Genomic DNA, 21,534 nt, shown 5'->3' with positions numbered 1-21,534 from the left:
GAGGAGGGCCCTGATTCAGAGCGAGCGCTCTGGTCAGAGCGTCCGGCTCTGAATCAGGGCCATAGATTGTAAGCTCCACTGGGGCAGGGACTGATGTGAATGGCCAAATATTCTCCGTAAAGCGCTGCGTAATATGTGTGCGCTATATAAATAACTGGTAATAATAATAAATAATAATTGTAGAAGGATGTATCATGTAACAGGGAAGTCAGTACCTGCAGGCACACATTTATATGATCTGACTTGGGAGCAGCAGCCCCAGGTTTAAAGAGATATATATATATATATATATATATATATATATGTCATGGCACTAATGTAGATTGAACACACACACAGTGTAAAGTTATGTACGGGAAAGTTATTGTAAACTTTATTTCCACCACACTGCTCCAATTCTTTTAGTAAATCACCTTGATGAAACACTTAATGAAACAATAAAGCACCTTAAGAATCACTCTGTATACCAGCCACCCACCACATGTCAATATACAGATATATCTATATGTCCCCATCAACTATGCACTGTATAAGTTTGCAAGCAGACCTGTCATAATCATCCACAGTCTGGTACTTACTACACGCGTGGGGTAACCTTAGCAGCAGACAGCAGTGACTGTACTGTGGTGGCTCTGCCCTGGCAGGTCTCCGGGCTCCCTGTCACTCTCAGCTCTCACTGACTGTATGCAACGTTCTAACCCATCGTCTGTCAGTGTCTGTCTGTCTGTCTTTACTTCCTCAATCCTGGAGGAGGAGGGGCGATTTGCACGACTTCCTTGCCGGGGCGGTGATAGCAGAAAAAGGGGTGAGAACAACAGACCCTGTGGCTTATGGGGGCAACAAGAGTAATGTATATTATATATTTCTCAGAGGACTGAAGATGAAGAAGTCAGTGATTGCATACATACAGGCAACACAGTCTATAGAAGTGGGACTTTACAAGGAATAGATAGACTGTCATCAAAATAGTGAGCAATGCTATGTTATATATGCTCTCATATATAGTGCTGCTATAAATACTGTGTAATATACAGTGCTATATTCTATGTGCTGTGTAATATATAGTGCTATGTTATAAAGCAGCTGTGAATATATACTACTATGTAAACTATTCTGTGCTGTGTAATATATAGTGCTATTGTATATATGCTGTGTAATGGGCTGCAAAGGTTTGTTTTGCTGTTGCAATAAAGTTCCTAATGGAGAAACTGCAACTGGTTTGACTAATTTTTCACAGGACAATTCGTAAAGCGGTTTGCATGCACCATCCATAAAGACATCTACATAACAGTTATTAATAAAGCAGGGGAACGTTTTATTCTATAACCATTGAAAATTATATATATTTATATGTATATATATATATATATATATATATATATATATACACACACACAACCAAAAGGGAATTTTCAACATTTTTACAGCGTCTGTTTATGCGATGGCAGAAAAGTGCTCTGTCAGTGATTGGATGCATCCTGCCTGTAACCTGAACAGGTAAGATACATCCAGCTGGACAACAGAAGCATAGGTTTAAACCAGGCATTCTTACACCCAATCAGGTCAGACGTAAGTACAAGAAAGGTTTGTTAAAATTTGGTTTGATAGCAAAAACACATTTGCGATTAGGTTTGGTATAAATGTTTATAGCTGCAATACACCAGGTATAGGGGTCTATGTACTAATAATCGCGGTACTGCCGCAATTATTATGTACTTAACTTGTGGGGATATTGTAATTTTTAATGAAAATATCCCGGCTAAGCACTATGAGGAACTCACAGGGACAGCGGTTGCAGTAACCTCTGTCCTCGCGAGTTAAATCCCCGGCTTCCGGGGGCTGCGGGGGAGAGATCGAAACTCTCTCCTGCGCCTGGAGCTCCCATAGGAGTACAGTAGTTTACACCTTCTGAAGCACTTCGGAATTTAGGGCTCGATTCAGACCCGGTTGCCAGATGCGTTCGTACGCAGCTGTCAGCTGCCAAAGTACGCAAATCCGGCGATCGCAAGGCAATAGCACACCCACTATGTCTTGGCGTGCGATCGCGGTGTGTATTAAGACGCCCACCAGCCTGTCTTAAGACGCCCACTTATACACATCATCTCCAGGAAGTGTATGCAACCATTGCTAACATCGAGTACCATCAGAAGCGAACGCAGCACTTGTGGTTGACCATACCCTACCGTAAGCACTGCGAGTGCTTCAGTGTGTAATTCAACCATGTGACGTGTACTATGACTCTCCACCTTAATTATGCACGCCTCTGAAATGGCGCTCAGACACGCCTGCGCTTGCACCACCACTCCCCTGTTTCAAATGACCAACCCCTGTCACCACCCACAAATGGCTCATTCTGTCACTCAACCTAGCGAGGCTACTGTGCTTAAGGGGCGATCAATTCGCAGTCGCATGGATTGGTTCGCACACGTGCACTGCAATGCATACATTGCAAACATCGACTGGCTGCGTGCGAACGCATCCTAGTGGGCGGGTCTAAATCGGGCCCTTAGTTAGTACATAGGGGTTAGATCGTAGTAATTGATAATAATGGGGACTGCAATCTGCAGTGCTAAGTAGCACTTTGCCAGAGATTTCTATGAAATCTGCTGCATTGTGCTATTAGAACATAGGAACAATACATAAAATTAAGGGCCTGATTCAGAGCCACTCGGAAGCGGCCGCTCGTTCGTTCTGACCGATATTCGCTCATCTGCGCATGCGTACGGATCGTTATACGCATGCGCGAACCAGTCAGTGCGGCCGAATTTCATGTGCTCGCAAAATAGCGAATGCCTGATAATTTGAGTGACAGGATGAGGCGTATGTGGGTGGTAACAGGGGAAGGTGCTTGAAAACGGGGAGTGGAGATCCGATCGCAGGCGTGCTTAAAGGTCAAAACGGGCGTTTTATGGGTGTGCATAATTAAAACAGCAGCGTCATTGACCACGTCACTGGGTTTTTTTTTAGCCAGAACTGCTCGCAAAATTGTGGTAGCAAAAACCAACCACAAGAATAGCGAGCAGTTCATACCCTGGTCGATGTACTCGATTGATCTAATAAATAGCGGACATGACGTAGGATGCGAGCAGCCAGGGGGCGTAGTTTCCCAAAAAACGACCGCAAGTTTTGTTCGCTCGTTCAGACCTAGAGGCGTGAACAGACCGCAAACAGCGAACGGTTCATTTGAATAGCCACCCCTATTTTCTGGACGAGCAAGCGCAAATAGCGACCGGCTCTGAATCAGGCCCTAAGTTTCTGTATCATTTTATGTAAAAAAAACTAGCTTGATACATAGGCCCCATAATCTTTTTCATAGACCAATTAAAACAAAGAAATAAATCAGAAGTTATCTCACAATCAGCCAATCTGAAGCAGCTAAATTGTGCTGGCAAACCTTATCATCAGGGTGTATATGCACCAGCCGTAAGGTGACATGGCTACTGACAGGCATACAATAAAAAACATAAAAGTTCCCACCAGCGCTGTCTATTAGGTTTAGTAAACATGCAATCACATCCCACGTGTTATTTTGGAAAAAAAAAAGAGTGTCCTCTTCCCCCTTCTGTAATTACTTCTCGGTATATATCTCTCTCCAATCACCACTAGGAAATGTTCTATCCTTCCCAATTGTCTCAGGTCAAGTGATTCACAATAGCGCCATGAATGTACCCAAAACAAAGGAGAAATGGATATAGCGTAATACCTTTAATATATTTTAAATCATGAAATAACATAAAATTGATAAAATCCAAAATGTGAGACTATCTGCCTGGGTGAAAATCCTCTCGGTGGCTGAAAAGTAAGAATTTTACAGGCTGCAGGTGAAGAACTGGCAACAGACAGTTCTTAGAGCGCAGTTTAGTGGTATCCACCAATGTCAGCCCCGGGTAATATACTGGTCTTCACTGCAACCCTCACCGTCACCGGACCGTCCACAACATCCACTGCCGGTACCCAGCAAGCCACCAAATCGTTTCATTCTTCTATCCATTTCTCCTTTGTTTTGGGTACATACATGGCACTGTTGTGAATCAATTAACCTGAGACAATTGGGAAGGAAAGAATATTTCCTGGTGGCGATTGGAGAGATATATACCGAGAAGTAATTACAAAATGGTGGATGTGGACTCTCTTTTTTTATCCAAATAACACAAGGGATTTGATTACATGTTTATTAAACCCTAATAGACAGCGCTGGTGGGAAGATTTTAATTTTTTAGTGCATGTGTATGTTTGAGGTGTGAGGAATGGGATATAGTTATTATATCGACATGCGGCATCCCAGCTGAAGAAATCCCAGCGCCGGATTGGCACTACCCGGCTAGGAGACCGGCGCTGGAGTACTGAAAGTAGGTGACATCCAGATGCCGGAATCCCGACAGCCAGGATGTCAAACGTAGGTATAGCAGGGCTGGTTAGTACTTAGCCTCAGGGGGGGTGAGGAGGAGGGTTAGGTTTAGGCATCACGGGGGAAGGGGGAGGTTAGGGTTAGGCTAATGGAGGGGTCGTTTAGAGTTAGGCACCACTGGGGGGGGTTTAGGTAGTAAGGGGGGAGGGTTAGGTTTAGGCACCAAAGGGGGAGGGTTAGGTTTAGGCATTAACAGGGAGGGATAGGGTTAGGATGGGGTGGGGGGAGGGTTAGTGTTAGGATGTAGAAACAGGGTTAGGGGGAGAAGGGGGAATTGTAAGTATACCCAACCCCACTGGCACAGTACAGGGAGGGGAGGGCGCTAAGACATGCAGTTTCTCCGGGTGCTATGGTTCTAACGATACTGGATCAGAACCTCTATACACTCCTTCCTATACCTTCTAATATCCTGCCTATACCTTCTAATATCCTGCCTATACCTCCTAAGGATGACGCTAATTTGCGTACGCAGTCATACAGTAAATTAAGACTTAAGACCTGGAATCTGTGGTTCCAAAGCACAAGTATTATTCAGGTAAAAGTACAGTCAGTTACACGCTACTGATCCAGACACAATTCGGCGCAAAGGAATTATACAGACCCAAGTACAGTATACATACGCAGCGCTTCCGGACCAGATGTTAGGCATCAGCAAGAAACCCCTCGTCTATTAGCATTCAGCACGAAGACTAAAGACCCAGTTTTTGAGCACACTTATTTATAACCCCCAGGAATAGACAACACAAGAAGTTTGTTGCTGATGCTATTGGTTCCCACGGGGGATACATCTGTTACAGAGCATTTAACAGGCTGATTCAAATAGACACGACCCAGCCTCCAACAACTGAGGGTCCCTAGATTCCCGCCACATGCAACATCCTAACAGTTATTCATATCATATACATTTTGTTGCTTGAAGTCTCTGCGGTCCATAAGTTGAGAATGCATGATGCGATCTCCCCACGATAATACCGGAATACTGTGGAAAGACTACGCATCAGTACAAAACCAAACACGGCTTACTTATCATGTATAAAACCTTAGTTACCAAACAATCTTTATTTCATAGCATTTATACTTAATGAACAAACTTAAATCTTATACCTTAAAGCTTATGGAACCTTGTATGTGAATATGTAATGTGTGAGTATACGGGGTTTGATATAAAGACGCTAGTTAACTGGGGACAGATGCGTGCGCATTTAGCTACTAAACAGCGTTTTCATATAGGATCTTATGCATTTGCTAATATGCGACTAGTTAACAGCGCAATTGTGCGTATTAATGTGTATATGAGAAACGGTGAAAGATGCAATCACATGATGCTATTAGTAATATCGCCATATGTACTTAAATGTGAGTTTATCTAAAATGGCGCTTGGGCGGCCATTCGCAAAATGGCGTCTTGCAATCTCATTTCCAAGATGGCGTCTTGCGGCCAGTCGCAAGATGGCATCGCTACGATTCAATTTTAAACTGATCTTGTCTCAGCCAATTATCCAGCTTCGACAGTCCACCCTTTGATAGCAAACAACATGCTATCACAATCTACTCTTTGAATTTAATTTAGGCTTACATTTACATATTATTTAGTGTTATTGTGGGATGGCACAAGGTGGTTCTTAATCCATCAATAATGTGTCTCTGGGTGGGGACATAAAACTACTATTATACGCACACCGCAGATCTTGAAAGATCATGTGAAAAGTATGGGAATGCACCAGTCTTATAAAAGCAGTCTTGAAGGGGAATTGAGACTTTACGTTATCTGAGGTGTTCTAAATATAACATTTCAATAATACATTCTATGCACGTCTAAATATAATACATCAAATGATGGTATTTCCTAGTTCAGAGTTGTAATGCAGTTCTATATTTACCTCGGTATTCATATTGTCATTACTGACCATCATCATAGTTTCGTTCTTGCGTTTTACTCTATTTTTACATTTTCCACACTTCAATAGGAACACACCGGACGCATATGCCAATTATTATGATGACAATTAGTATAAGGATCAAGAATTTGCTTATGCTAGCGATCACTTCCTGGACCCATTCCCCTAGACCTGAGAACCATTTTACTGGGTTCAGCCATGAAACCCATCCCTCTATCTTTTCCCCTACTTCAGCCACTGAAACATTATGGTTCTTACGAAACTCCCATTTTAGCTACAGAATTAAATAATTCAACAATAGCCTGTGTTGCACCAGTTCTTTCTTGTACGCTTGCAATTCTCTCCCTGTATACCTGAATGTGTCACCGTACATCTTGGTGATATTATCTATCAATTTAGCAAGTGTCTGAATATATCTAAAATTTAATGTACCCCGAGCAATCCTGGTGGGATCCAATGCGACTAAAACTTGAAAGCCAGTTGTCTCACTGATTAACTGAGTGGCTTTATGCACGTCACCAGGTATCATATTTCTTTTGCCTCTGTGTTCATATTGCGTGTGAAGATATGGTGATGGTGTGTTCTTATGTATACCAAGCATTTCAACATGTGTGAGGGTCATAACTTCTGGGACTACTCTTCCCAGGTAACACAAACCTTTGGAACTCGGGGAGAGACACTTATACGCTTTTCTTCCACATATAAAATGTACATTATCAGGGAGAACATAAGCGATGGTATGGTAAGCACATTTCTCTTGCAAACAATCCTATTTCTGGGTCTTCCATCTGGTTCATGCAAGTCTCTGGCTGTATTATTTTAGCACAATACCCATCTGGCACCGTGCCAATAATTTCTTTGGTGGAACTCAATATATACCGATACCTAAGATGTTTCCCACCAGATTTAATTGAGCGTAACAGATCATGGTTTATGGGCTCATTATCAGCTCTCTGTGAGAAGGTCATCGTCTGATTATTCCCTGTCGCTTCCCAACTCCTGGGTTTATTGGGGTTGGTTATGTTTAAACACAAAAGTGATCTATCTACTTGGAATTGATAGAGTTTGAAATGAGGTGGTTTGGATGAGAGGAACTTTCCATCCAATGTTTTCCCTTTCTGTAATTCTAAAATTTCCATGATATTCAGCGGAAATGGCACCAACCCTATGTTATGCTGTCCCTGTGGCACGTGTGAACACACCCAGCAATCAGTTTGGTTTAACACTTTGCCTACCATGCTATGATAATCCTCTAAAGGATACCCACCCCAGTACGGGTTATATTTAGGTTGGCACCGTTGGAAGCAGTTCTCATCAACTAGGGACCCACATAGCTCTCAAATGCAGGAATCTTCAGACGATAAACCTCCACACCGTCCCCGAGTATCCGGAATGACAGCTCTCTTACCAATAACAGTATTAAGATTGGTCAGACACTCCCCTGATTGGCATTCCACTCCTCGACTCCACTCCATCAGCACTGCCATCAGCTCCCATTTCCTCGATTGGTCTCCCATCACAGAAACTGGATATTCTCGACCCGACCAAGATGGTTGAACACTCTAAAAGAGAATATGAAAATGAACACAGCAGGCCCGTCCATTGTCACAACAAAACCTGCAAGTTTCTTTTAGTTCAGGTATCTCACTACAACCTTTTCAATCCTCCCGGAACAAGCTCACGAGCGACAGGTCCACACTATCAGCCTTGTCTCCGACTTGTTTCTCCTCCGGTTGATTGACCTTTTTTCAGTGTGTGGAATGGACCCAGGTATCTCTCTTGGCCACCTTCAAAGATGTAGTACTTGTCAGCAGCACCTGGTATGGACCTTCCCACCGATCAGTCAAACAACCTGAACGCAAGAAATTTCTGATCATAACATATTCTCCTGGTTCAACATCATGACAGTTAGTTTCAGGCATATCATTAGACAACAATTTCAGTTTTTGCTGCTGTTGCTTTAACTGCCTACTCATTGATATAAGATACTTTACAGTTACCTCGTTCCTTCCTGTGGACTTATAATCAAATGAGGTTGTCTACCGAACAGTATTTCAAATGGGGACAGATTTAGAGGGGGTCTAGGAGTGGTCCTTATGCTCTGTAGGACCAAAGGCAACGCTTGTGGCCAGGCTAGTCCAGTCTCTGCCATGATTTTACTTAACTTATTTTTAATAGTCCTGTTCATCCTCTCTACCTTGGCACTGGCTTGCGGTCGGTAGGGGGTATGAAGTCGGCTATTAATACCCATCAGCTTACACATATTTTGAAAAACATCACCTGTGAAATGAGTACCCCTGTCACTCTCAATGATTTTAGGGATACCGTACCTGCATACAAATTCCTGAACTATTTTCTTGGCAGTAAACGCAGCAGTATTAGTGGCCGCTGGGTAGGCCTCAACCCAATTAGAAATACATCTGTGCACACTAATACATACTTAAGGTTCCTGCAGGGTGGTAATTGGATGAAATCAATTTGTATCACCTGGAAAGGTCCATCAGTCGGTGGAATGTGGTACGGTTCGGTAGGGATCGCTTTCCCTATGTTCTTCCTCAAGCAGGTCAGACAGGACATTGCTATCTTTTCTGCTTGTGAAGAAAAACCTGGTGCGCACCAGTATGCTCTCACCAACTTGCACATACCTTGTTTGCCCAGATGAGTCAGACCGTGTGCTGCCTCAGCCAGGCTGGGGTAATATGCCTTGGGGGCTACTGGCTTATCTTGTCCGTCCCTCCAGAGCCTGGAGGACTCTTGCCCACATCACTTGGACTTCCAAATGGATTTTTCCTGAATTGAACACAAATTTTGCATCTCAATTAATTTCAGCATATCAATTGTTTGGAAAGACATAATTTTTACAGTTGGAGAAAACATTTTTAACCCTGCTGCCCATTTTGCAGCTTCATCGGCTCTGTTGTTGCCCAGTTACACCGGATCATCCTCACATGTATGGGCTTTACATTTAATTACTGCCACCGCTTTGGGCAGTTGAATTGCTTCTAAAAGATGTTTTATGTGTCGGGAATGTGCAACTGATGTGCCTGCTGCTGTCATAAAATTTCTCAGACGCCATAGAGCCCCAAAATCGTGCACCACCCCGAACGCATATCTCGAGTCAGTGTAAATGTTAGCAGATTTGCCTGCTGCCAGTTCACACGCTCTAGTTAGTGCTACTAACTCTGCCACCTGGGCTGAGTGAGGAGGACCAAGAGGCTTAGCTTCTATGATGTCTGTGTCATTTACAACAGCATAACCTGTACATAATTCATCCGTGTCTGTTTGTCTATGACAACTCCCATCCGTATAAAAAGTCACATCCACATTCTCTAAAGGTGTGTCATGTATGTCAGGTCTAGCAGTAAAGGTCTGATTCAGATATGTCATACAATCGTGCGTATCATTATGTCTGCTGAACTCACCTCCCGCCAGCAACTCCTCTCCTTTCACCCTTTGTACATCATGTTGTACATATGGTAAATACGTTGCTGGATTCAGCGTGCTGCAACGTTTAACAGTAATGTTTGCGGGTGCGATTAGTGCTAGTTCCCATTTGGTAAACCTAACCGAAGAGACGTGTCTGGTTTGAGCTGAGTTCAACAGAGCAGATACAGCATGGGGAGTGTAGACAATCATATCATGACCCAATACTACGTCCTCACTTTTACTCACCAATAGAGTGGTAGCTGCTACACTTCTCAAACAGGTGGGGAGTGATCTTGCCACAGTGTCCAATTGGGCACTGTAGTATGCTACAGGCCTACTGGCTTCACCATGTTTTTGTGTAAGGACACCTGCAGCACAACCATCGGCTTCCGTACAATACAAATCAAAAGGTTTTTCATAATCAGGAATTCCCAATGCAGGAGCTTTTGTCAGACTATCCTTAAGATTAAGGAAAGCCTGCTCTGATTCCTCTGTGTGTATGACACGATCGGGCTTTGAGGAAGAGACTAATTCCTGTAAAGGTAAGGCCAAAATAGAAAAACCTGGGATCCACATTCTACAGTATCCACACATTCCCAAGAAGGTACGAATTTGCTGTTGATTCTGCGGCAGTGTCATGTTTTGTATGGTCTGGATTCTATCATTTGTTAGATGTCGTAAACCCTGGGTTAGGCAGTGTCCCAAATATTTTACTCTGGATTGGCACGGCTGTAGTTTGTCCTTAGCCACTTTGTGTCCTGTATGCAAGAGATGAAGTAACAAAAGTTTAGTATCATTTAAACATGACATAAACGAGTCAGAACATAGCAATAAATCGTCCACATATTGAATTGGCAGGTTGAAAAGATTGTAAACAGTTGTGCAATGCCTGGGAGAAGATACTGGGGCTGTCTATGAAACCTTGGGGTAACCGTGTCCATGTGTATTGTAAACGTCTGTATGTAAATGCGAATAGATACTGACAGTCAGGGTGGAGAGGCACAGAGAAGAAGGCAGAACAGAGGTCAATGACAGTGAAATGGGTTGCATTTGGTGGGATCTGCAACAGAATGACAGCTGGATTTGGCACTACAGGGAATTGGCTCTCTACCACCTTATTAACACCTCTAAGGTCTTGCACCAGCCTATAACCCCTCCCACCACTCTTTTTCACTGGAAAAATGGGACTGTTGGCTATACTAGCTGTACAAACTAAAATTCCCTGTTGCAATAATCGCTCAATTATTGGAAAAACCCCTAATTCTACCTCCTGTTTTAGTGGGTACTGGGGAATTTTTGGAGCTTGCCTACCGCCTTTTAAATTTACCATTACAGGGCTTACGTTTGCCATTAATCCAGTGTCCTGTCCATCCTTAGTCCAAAGGGAATCTGGAATTTGGGACAACATTTTATCTACCTGGGATGGATTTTCATTTAAACTTGTAGAGTGATACATTATCCTTTGGGGAGTGTTCAATATATCCCGCACCTCGTGTGCAACTCTCTCTTGGATATCTAAAAATACACCATCAGGGGTGCAGTATATAACATGGGATATCTTACATAACAAGTCTCTACCCAGCAGGTTAGTAGGAGCCGCAGCAGCCAGAAAGAAAGAATGCCTGGTATGCAACGGCCCAATAGTAACCTCCTGTGGACTTTGTTAAAGGATAATGTTCCACTTTACCTGTTACACCCATTGTTGGTACTGTCTGGTTGGTCAACTGTAAATTAACGGGAGATTTTATCACTGACCTGGTCGCCCCTGTGTCTACAAGAAAAGGATATTCAGTACCAGCTACATCAACCATCATGACCGGTTCTTCCCTAGTACTTCCCGTTAACCTGACTATCTGTAGAATACAGGTATGACCTGACCCCTAGCGTTGGCTACCATTCTCCAGTAAAACATTTACGGCCACAATTGGAGCTGATGCCTGCTGGACATTTGCTGGTCTCTGTGCATATCCCTTATGGGGATATCCAGGTCTTCCCTGACTTGGGCTTCCTACTCTTTTTACTGTACAGTTTCTACTTAAGTGTCCTGTTTGTTTACAGTTAAAACATGTTCGTGGATCGGGTGAAGACATGTGTTGTTGTGAGGTTTGAGCAGAGGGTAAAGGTGGTGGATATGGGTAAGGATAGGGAGGGTAAGGGTATTGTGGGGGATATGAAGTTTGTGAGTAGTATGGGACCTGTGGTTGTATTGGATTAGTGGGATAGATTGTGATTGTTGCGTAGGGTTAGTGAGGGCATATACTTGTTCAGATGTAAGTGTGTGTGCAGGTGCAAGTGTGTCTGTTGGCTGTGATGTTACCGTCATTCCCTCCAGAGCTTGTATACTGACAGCCATTAGTTTTTCGCTCTGGGCTTCTCTCTTCTTTGAGATGTTTTTATCATGTTCGCTGGCGGTTTCTATGAGGGTATCTATTGTGAGTCCCCGCCAGCCAGGCTGTGAGGTCTGAACCCAGGTTTTTAAACTCTCTTTCAGACCATCCACGAGTACCGTGACTATCATTCCCCTGTGGTGAGTGCTATCTTTAATATCTTCTATCCCAGTGTACTGGGTGATAGCCTGCAGTGCCCGGTCGCAATAATCTTCTGCAGATTCACTCTCCTTTTGCTTAATGGTGAAAATTTTGTTCCAGTTAACTACTACTGGAAAATATATACCCAATTGAGTTACAATGCGGGAAATGTTACCTTGGTTTACTTGGTCTGTTAAGGGAACGTCACCATCCAATACACAATCCGTGATAAATTTTGTCAAGTCGGTATTGCGTGGTAGACAGGCCCTTAACACCACACGCCAATCTTTATTAGTGGGCTCATGTGAACTACCCAAATTTCTCAAAAATCTTTGACATTTGGCTAGTTCCTTTTTGGGATCGGGGAAATCATTTACCGTATGATGGAATTTAGTTCTGCTCTTGTCCAAGGACAATGCATTACTACTTCCCTCGTGGGCACTACACCGTTCGCATCTGCATTTCCACTTGGAACAGTTATTGTCCGAATGGAATGCAGACCGGTAGCGCTGCTACCTTTGACCTGGTTACCTGGCTGGGGGTTTAATCTGCTGCTGCTACGTATGGTATGAACAACTTCCTCTATGGGTGCAGAGGGTGTTAACACTTCCCTTGCTGTTACCGATGGAGATGGCTGCACCACTCGTGATTGTGGTGATGCAGCATCTATCATTTGCACAGCATGGGAAATGGCAGACATTACAATAGGCTCATCATCCACATCATAAACATTGTCTTTATGGTTGCTTAAGAGAGGGTACAAATTGCTTGTTACATTTTTATGATTATTTTTGGTAACTGTACTTGCACCTCCAACCACACAAGGTAGGGGAGGTGAGCGTGAACTGCTGGCAATACTCTCCACAACACTACCTTGCTGCACGTGCGCGCCATTTTGCGGCTCGCCCGTATTGCAATTTAGCGTCGCGGATGTATTCTCTGGCAATGTGCTTGCGACGCTAGTTTGCGTCGCTTGCACATTTTTAAGACCCAGTGTTTGAGCACACATATTTATACCCCCCAGGAATAGACAACACAATAGAAGTTTGTTGCTGATGCTATTGGTTCCCAAGGGGGATACATCTGTTACAGAGCATTTAACAGGCTGATTCAAATATACACAACCCAGCCTCCAACAACTGAGGGTCCCTAGATTCCCACCACATGCAACATCCTAACAGTTATTCATATCATATACATTTTGTTGCTTGAAGTCTCTGCGGTCCATAAGTTGAGAATGCATGATGCGATCTCCCCACAGATAATACCGGAATACTGTGGAAAGAGTACGCATCAGTACAAAACCAAACACGGCTTACTTATCATGTATAAAACCTTAGTTACCAAACAATCTTTATTTCATAGCATTTATACTTAATGAACAAACTTAAATCTTATACCTTAAAGCTTATGGAACCTTGTATGTGAATATGTAATGTGTGAGTATACGGGGTTTGATATAAAGAAGCTAGTTAACTGGGGACAGATGCGTGCGCATTTAGCTACTAAACAGCGTTTTCATATAGGATCTTATGCATTTGCTAATATGCGACTAGTTAACAGCGCAATTGTGCGTATTAATGTGTATATGAGAAACGGTGAAAGATGCAATCACATGATGCTATTAGTAATATCGCCATATGTACTTAAATGTGAGTTTATCTAAAATGGCGCTTTGGTGGCCATTCGCAAAATGGCATCTTGCGATCTCATTTCCAAGATGGCATCTTGCGGCCAGTCGCAAGATGGCGTCGCTACGATTCAATTTTAAACTGATTTTGTCTCAGCCAATTATCCAGCTTCGACAGTTCCACGCTACTCTTCTGTATACAAGTTCCCCGAAATCCTAGTCTCACAAAGAAGTATGTTCTTTTTTAGTGCAAGGACGGCTCAAGGACAGACTTTTACTTCAGGGTTAGTGATTTCCTAGTTATTTTAGATGAAATTCAGCAGAGGCAATGATGACTAGGACAGGCCTGGCTTACCTGCGACTCTCCAGCTGTTGTGAAACTGCCCCTAATCAGCTGGTATAGCATGCTGGGACTCAGTGGCGGGCTGGGCCGGGGGGCAGGGTGCCATGTGCCCCCCGGGCTGCAGCGTCATGCGGGCCGCGGTGCAGACTGTGTCACTGTGACACAGACTGCACCGCGTGTGTAGCGCTGACCGGACGGAGTTCGGTCAGCGCTACACAGCACAAACACACAGCCGCCGGAGCCGGCAGCTGTGTGTTTGCTTTAGCAGCTGATGAGAGTCAGACAGACTCATCGGCTGCTGCTCCCACTGCCAGAGCCGGACATCTTCCGGCTCCCGCAGTGGGTAATGGGAGTGACGCGTCACATGACGCGTCACTCCCATAATGCAAAGCAGCGGACGGAGGAGCTGATCTCGGCGGCGGGACCAGGAGCAGGAGTGGGTGTCAGGTAAGTGTTTTTTTTTTATTTTTTTTATTATGTCTGGGGGGACTGGGACTACTGGGAGCACTACAAGGGGGGGACTCCTGGGAGCACTACAAGGGGGGGGACTACTGGGACCACTACAGGGGGGGAATACTACTGGGGGCACTACAAGGGGGGAATACTACTACTGGGGGCACTACAAGGGGGGGACTACTACTGGGGGCACTACAAGGGGGGGACTACTACTAGGGGCACTACAAGGGGACGGGACTACTACTAGGGGCATTGCATAGGGGGGAGGGGACTACCACTGGGGGCACTGCATCGAGGGACCACTGCTGGGGGCTCTATATAAAGGGCAATAGTGGGGGTACTGCATAGGGGGAAGACTACAACTGGGGCCACTATTTAAGGGGCACTGCATAAGGGTTACCACTACTGGGGCACTATATAAGGGGCTTACTACTGGGGGCACAAGGGGCACTGCATAGGGGGGATCACTACTGGGGGCACTACTCGAGGCCTGCATAAGGGTGTCCTCCTGTGGCACAGGGTGGCACTGCATATGGGCACTACGACAGGGGGCTGCCCCTAATCTTTATTTTTACCTTACATTAATCCCATATGGACCCGCCTCCTCCCTGGAACACATGAGGGGGGGGGGCGCCGTAGCACGCACGTTCTTTCGGGCACCCTGGCTACACGCTACTCCTCTGCCAGGGCCGCCTGCATGCATTTGCCCCCCATGCTAAAAGTTGCCAGCCAGCCCCTGCTGGGACTTGTAGTTCCATAACAACTGGAGAAGCACAGGTTGGCCAGACCTGGACTAGGATATTATACTGCACCTTGAGCGTCTCTCTCTATGCTGCTCATTAAAGCTAGGTACACATTATACGATCTGGGGCCAAATGTAATAGGGTGAGAGTTTAGAAAATGTGAGAGTTTTACTCACACTTTTTAAACTCGGCCAATGTAATAAATTCTGAGAACATGCAAACAATCATGTTTTTCAGACTCAAAAAACTCTCACAATATAAACTCTTCTCATCCAGATGTTTTCCCATTTTGAAGATAAAACTCAACCAATGTGAGAGTTTACTGCTGAATTCTCTCATTTTCTAATCTCTCACCCTATTTCATTTGGCCCCTATTGTCTGATATATCATTCCGACTTTGCTCAGAAGGATATATCAGACACATTGGGCCTGATTCAGCAAGGATCGCTATTCTGCCAATGCGCATGCAAACGCAGTTGCTAATATCAGCGTTGATATGCAAATAATTGCATTCGCATTGCGATCACAGCCTAACATAAGGACGCCCACTTCCCCTTACGCACATCCGTATACTTTGGCAACATAGCGAAATAATCGGTAACATCGAGTAACATCTGACCCGTACGCACAGTTAATGCAGGGTCAGACCTCACTCAGGAACTGCTTACTTCAGCGCACGCTATGAGGCCTTAGGATTCGTATGGTATCGCAGTGGCTAATTTATGTACGCCCCTGCAACGCTGTTGAAACACACTGGCACTCCTGCGTTTCCCCAACCCCCCTGGTCACCACCCACAAACGGCACTTCCTGTCAATCAGTCTGCGAACGGTCTGCGTCTGTGTGCTATTACATATTAATAAATATCTAATGTCCCATTCTTTATGACAGTGAGGGCATTTAAACTTCTTACTAGCTATAAGGTACCTGCAGGTTGCACAGTTATTTGCACTTATAGCAACCAGGGAGGTTTCTGTATACATTTGGTACCAGTGACATACCTCTCCCTGTGATATCTGTATGTACTAATCTGTCCCTTATATTAATGCCTCTTTTGAAGGCGGCAATAGGACAGGCTTTTTTAAATACTGGTAGGTCTTTGTCAGAGTAAACAAGTGGCCATAAGGCTTGGATTGCTTGGTGGATAACAGGACTGGCTACAGTATAATCACTAGTTCAAGGAATTGTTTCAGCTGATTTTTTAGACCGGGGTTTTAATTAATCCTAAAGTGACATATGCAGGACTTTCTCTTTCTATAGTTGCAAGGTCCTAAAGTTGTAGCCTCTGTCCACATCTGGGAGAGCGGTAAGCCTTTCATAAGGGCAGAGGCTGGGAGAGCGGTTAGCCTTTCATAAGGGCAGAGGTTGATGACTGGATTTTATTTAAAGACTAGCATCTTTTGGTACTGTCTTTGGCCCTGATTCAGACCCACTCGCGAGCGGCTGTCCGCTCGCAAGTGGGTCGATGTTCTGCACTGAGCATGCGCACGACGGAGGGAGCTCCGTCGTGTGCATGCGCCAGACGCGACGAGCGAAGGACTTTCCTTCGCTCGTTGTGTCTGATCGAAGGGGGCGTGCTGTCGATGTTGATTGACAGCACGCCCCCTTTGGTGGGCGTGCCGGGGGCGTGCCTCCCTGAAGGGAACGCCTCCCGCCAGAAGCCGGCCCACTGACATCACTAGTGATGTCAGTGGGAGTGATTTTGGCTCTGATAGAGCCAAAATCACTCCGGGCCTTGCGGTTGAAAACCTCAACCGCAGGCTCCGGCTCGCAGTTTCGATGGTCGCGATGGTCAAGACCATCGCGGCCATCAAACTGCACGCTCGTATAGGCTGTGGGTGGTGACCCACAGCTATACGAGCGTCCAGGAGGACGCTCCATAGTTATGGAGGACGGCCCTCATTCAGAGCGTGCGCTCTGCTCAGAGCGTACGGCTCTGAATGAGGGCCTTTGTTTTTCCATATCCTGGATCCACAATAAAGGTCCACAACGGGAACTTTGGGGGGCTCCAAGTGCAGCATATGGAACGTATATGTTAATCCGGAATACCCCCCTATCGGTGCAAGGATTTGGTAATTATATAGTGCACATTCTCATTGATAGTTTGTGAAAGTGCTACTCACTGTCATCTACAATCATTTATATATCCAGAAGCAATATAGGAACAGGCATTGTATTTGTGTGGAGTCCCATTGGGGTGAAATATTGGCTTGCATTTTATATTGCATTTCTATTGATTTTATTGGATTATTATTATATTAAAATAACATATGTTGTTTATTGAAATTCTGAATATTTGTTCCTGAATATATAATCATCATAGGCTACTATTCATTTTCTGGTCTTTTGTGTGTATACATATTTATGGAAGAAAGAAGGATGGTGTCTGCGCTGGTAATTATAAATATAACACAATAGTAATAGAACTAATATAAATTTGAATTTATTCATAAATATATATATATATGAACTGCAGTTCAATTAAACATACACACACATAACATCATAAAATAACAGACAATGGGCCTGATTCAGACCCACTCGCGAGCGGCTGTCCGCTCGCAAGTGGGTCGATGTTATGCACTGAGCATGCGCACGACGGAGGGAGCTCCGTCGTGCGCATGCGCCAGACGCGACGAGCGAAGGAAAGTCCTTCGCTCGTTGTGTCCGATCAAAGGGGGCGTGCTGTCAATGTTGATTGACAGCACGCCCCCTTTGGTGGGCGTGCCGGGGGCGTGCCTCCCTGACGGGGGCGTTCCCACGGGAACGCCTCCCGTCAGAAGCCGGCCCGCTGACATCACTAGTGATGTCAGTGGGAGTGATTTTGGCTCTGATAGAGCCAAAATCACTCCGGAGCTTGCGGTTGAAAACCTCAACCGCAGGCTCCGGCTCGCAATTTCGATGGTCGCGATGGTCTCGACCATCGCGGCCATCAAAATGCACGCTCGTATAGCCTGTGGGTGGTGACCCACAGCTATACGAGCGTCCAGGAGGACGCTCCATGAAAATGGAGCCCGGCCCTCATTCAGAGCGTGCGCTCTGCTCAGAGCGTACGGCTCTGAATGAGGGCCAATGTTAGGCAAACTTGTTACCATATGAAGCAAATGAATGATACAAATAAAACAGATAGCCTTGGTAACTGATTTAGAAAATTGTATCCAAATGTTCCCAACAACTAGCTGGTATCCAATGAGGCAAAAGTCAATAGGCAAATAGCAAAGGTGTTGGTTTGGAAAAAAACTGCCCAATCGATCACAATATCACACTTAAATAAGTAGAGACAGCCTGGATGGATTAAACTGTTCAATATGAACATTGATGGTCAGATAAAATTCAGATGTTGCTGGTATGAATATATCCAGACAAAATTCCAATATCACATTACAGAGGACTAAGGGCCTGATTCAGAGCCGCTCGTAAGCGGCCGCTCGTTCGTTCCGAGCGATGTTAGCCCAACTGCGCATGTGTACAGATCGTTATACGCATGCGCTAACCAGTCAGTGCGGCCGAAATTCATGTGCTCGCAAAATAGCGAATGCCTGCTATTTTGAGTGACAGAAAGAGGCGTATGTGGGTGGTAACAGGGGAAGGTGCTTGAAAATGGGGAGTGGAATTCAGAACGCAGGCGTGCTTAAAGGTCAAAACGGGCGTTTTATGGGTGTGCATATTTAAAACAGCAGCATCATTGACCACGTCACTGGGTTATTTTATAGTCAGAACTGCTCGCAAAATTGTGGTAGCGAACACCAACCCCAAGAATAGCGAGCAGTTCATACCCTTGTCGATGTACTCGATTAATCTAATAAATAGCGGACATGACGTAGGATGCGAGCGGCCAGGGGGCGTATTTTTCCAAAAAACTAACGCAAGTTTTGTTCGCTCGTTCAGACATAGAGGCGTGAACAGACCGCAAACAGCGAACGGTTCATTTGACTAGCCACCCCTAGTTTTAGAACGAACGACCGCAAATAGCGAGTGGCTCTGAATGAGGGCCTAAGATAGTTAAACACCATCTGAAGTGGTTGAGATCTGCCCCTCAGCACAGATAAGATGTAAATGGGTATGTGACTGATCGATTTCACAGATCACTCTCAGATCCCAATATGTTGTGCCCGTAGACTTGAACTCCTTACCCCGTCAAGGGCTCCCAAAGGGGAATAATTACCAGCAGTAGTGTAGAGCTGGGTCGCGCCACTCCAGCGGCTCCTATCTGCACTGTGGGTGAGGAAGGCAAAGGTCCGTGTGTGGGGAGTTCACCGCGGCACAAAGGCTTCAAGGGAGAGAGGAAAACCGGCACTGATCTGGTTGTACGCGTCTGTCCTAACAGAAGCAGGAGCACAGCCGCTCGTGGATGGGAGCCCTTGATGGGGAAAGGAGTTCAAGTCTACGGGCACAACATATTGGGATCTGAGAGTGATCTGTGACATCGATCAGTCACAAGTGATGTCAGTGGGTGTACTTCTTGCTCTGTAAGAGCAAGAAATCCACTGGTACTTGCGGCAATGAGACCCTACCACAAGGGTCTCGTCGCAAGTCCGATGGTCGTGATGGTCTTGACCATCGCTACCATCATCCTGGTCGCTCGCACTAGCTGTGGGTGGTCACCCACAGCTATGCGAGCGGCCAGGAGCCACTCTGAAAATACAATAGGCGGGCAATGATTCAGAGCGAGCGCTCTGAAAGAGCGTCCGGCTCTGAATCAGGCCCAGAATCTTTAGATGTGTGGCCAGCTTAAGTGTGGGTGGCTCATTATGAAAATGTTCTTTCAACCAAAGTTTTCTTGAAAATCTATGTAAATTTCTTTTCCAGTTAAATGCATCCAAACCCTTAGTTAAACCCTTACTAAGAACACAAATTTCTACCACACTAAGGGCCTGATTCAGTATGGATTGCAAATGCGATTTCAATAGCGATTATGCATGCAGTGTCACTGCGAAGATATGCTAATCCTCTGCGATCTCTATGCCGTCGCACAACAACATAAGGATGCCCACCTTACCTTACACATATCCGTAATACAATCGCAGCGTCACGCACACTTGCACAAGCTCTGACCTTACTCAGGAATTGCTAACTTCGTCGCACGCAGTGAGTAAACAAGATACGTATGGCATCGCAGTGGATAATTTATGCACTTCCCTGCAACAGCGTACAAATGCACTGGCACGCCTGCATAGAGCCGTAACTAGACATTTTGGTGCCCTGTGCCAGAAAGAGCATTGGCGCCCCCCTCATTTTTCAAAGGGACATAATGCACCCAAAAAAGGGCCATGGCTTCATGGGGAATGGCCAGGGAAGATATAGGAGAGGCCAGGAGATGCTGGGGATGAAATAAGAGGAAGCTACAAGCAAGAATGATAATAAACAGAAATTTGACAGGCCCAAACAGCGCCCCCTGACCTGTGGTGCCCTGTGCGATGGCACCGGCCGCACTACCCTAGATACCGCCCTGCGCCTGCGTTTCGCTGACCACCCCCCGTCAGCCTCCCCAAACGGTACTTCCTGTCAATCACTCTGCGATGGGTCTGCATAGTCACTGTGATCGCCATCCCGATCATAGTGGTGTGTTCACGCACACGCACTGCGATGCATACGCATGCGCAGAAAGCAACGATCGACCGATTGCATGCGTAATGGCAGTTGTGATCCTTGCTGAATCAGGCCCTAAGTACCCTGTCTGATAGGTTGAAAATCGTTCTCTTCTAGGGAACATTTCTTCTGCCTCCTCTGGTTCTGCCTTTCTTTTCTTTCATTCCTAGTTACTCAGAGAGCTCTATCCCAGTCTCATCATTTACCATACATAAGGTCCAAAGCGCACTTATTCAAGATGGCAATCCATTTTCTTACAAACTGAGGGCAATGGCGTCCTATAGTCCAAACATTCCGGACCCTAAGGCCACAGGGGATCTTATGTTCCCTATAGTAATCTGACAAGGAGATCTCATGTAACAGAAACACTGTTACATGGGATCTCCTTGTCAGATTGATTTCACAATGTTTAAATTTCAACAGTTGGTGATATATAACCTCAGCCTTGTGAGTTGGACCAGATAGAGTTAAAATCTCCTTAAACAAAATACTTTCTGCCTCAGCTGTAATAACAG

The 21,534-nt window shown here is 45.2% G+C and overlaps 1 protein-coding gene across 1 annotated transcript in view; it reads right to left on the bottom strand.

Moving 5' to 3' along the window:
* Positions 1–762, bottom strand: part of LRRK1 (leucine rich repeat kinase 1) — a 141,196-nt gene extending 140,434 nt beyond the window's left edge. The window contains exon 1 of the mRNA XM_088452716.1: positions 579–762. The gene's annotated coding sequence lies outside the window, so the exon portion shown is untranslated. The remainder of the gene's footprint in view (positions 1–578) is intronic.
* Between the last annotated feature and the right edge of the window lie 20,772 nt (positions 763–21,534).

The sequence above is a fragment of the Taudactylus pleione genome, unplaced genomic scaffold, assembly GCF_031769625.1.
Source record: "Taudactylus pleione unplaced genomic scaffold, aTauple2 ptg000556l, whole genome shotgun sequence".
Classification (NCBI taxonomy): domain Eukaryota; kingdom Metazoa; phylum Chordata; class Amphibia; order Anura; family Myobatrachidae; genus Taudactylus; species Taudactylus pleione.
Note: the sequence above shows the minus strand (reverse complement) of the source record. Positions and strands in the feature narration are given on the sequence as shown.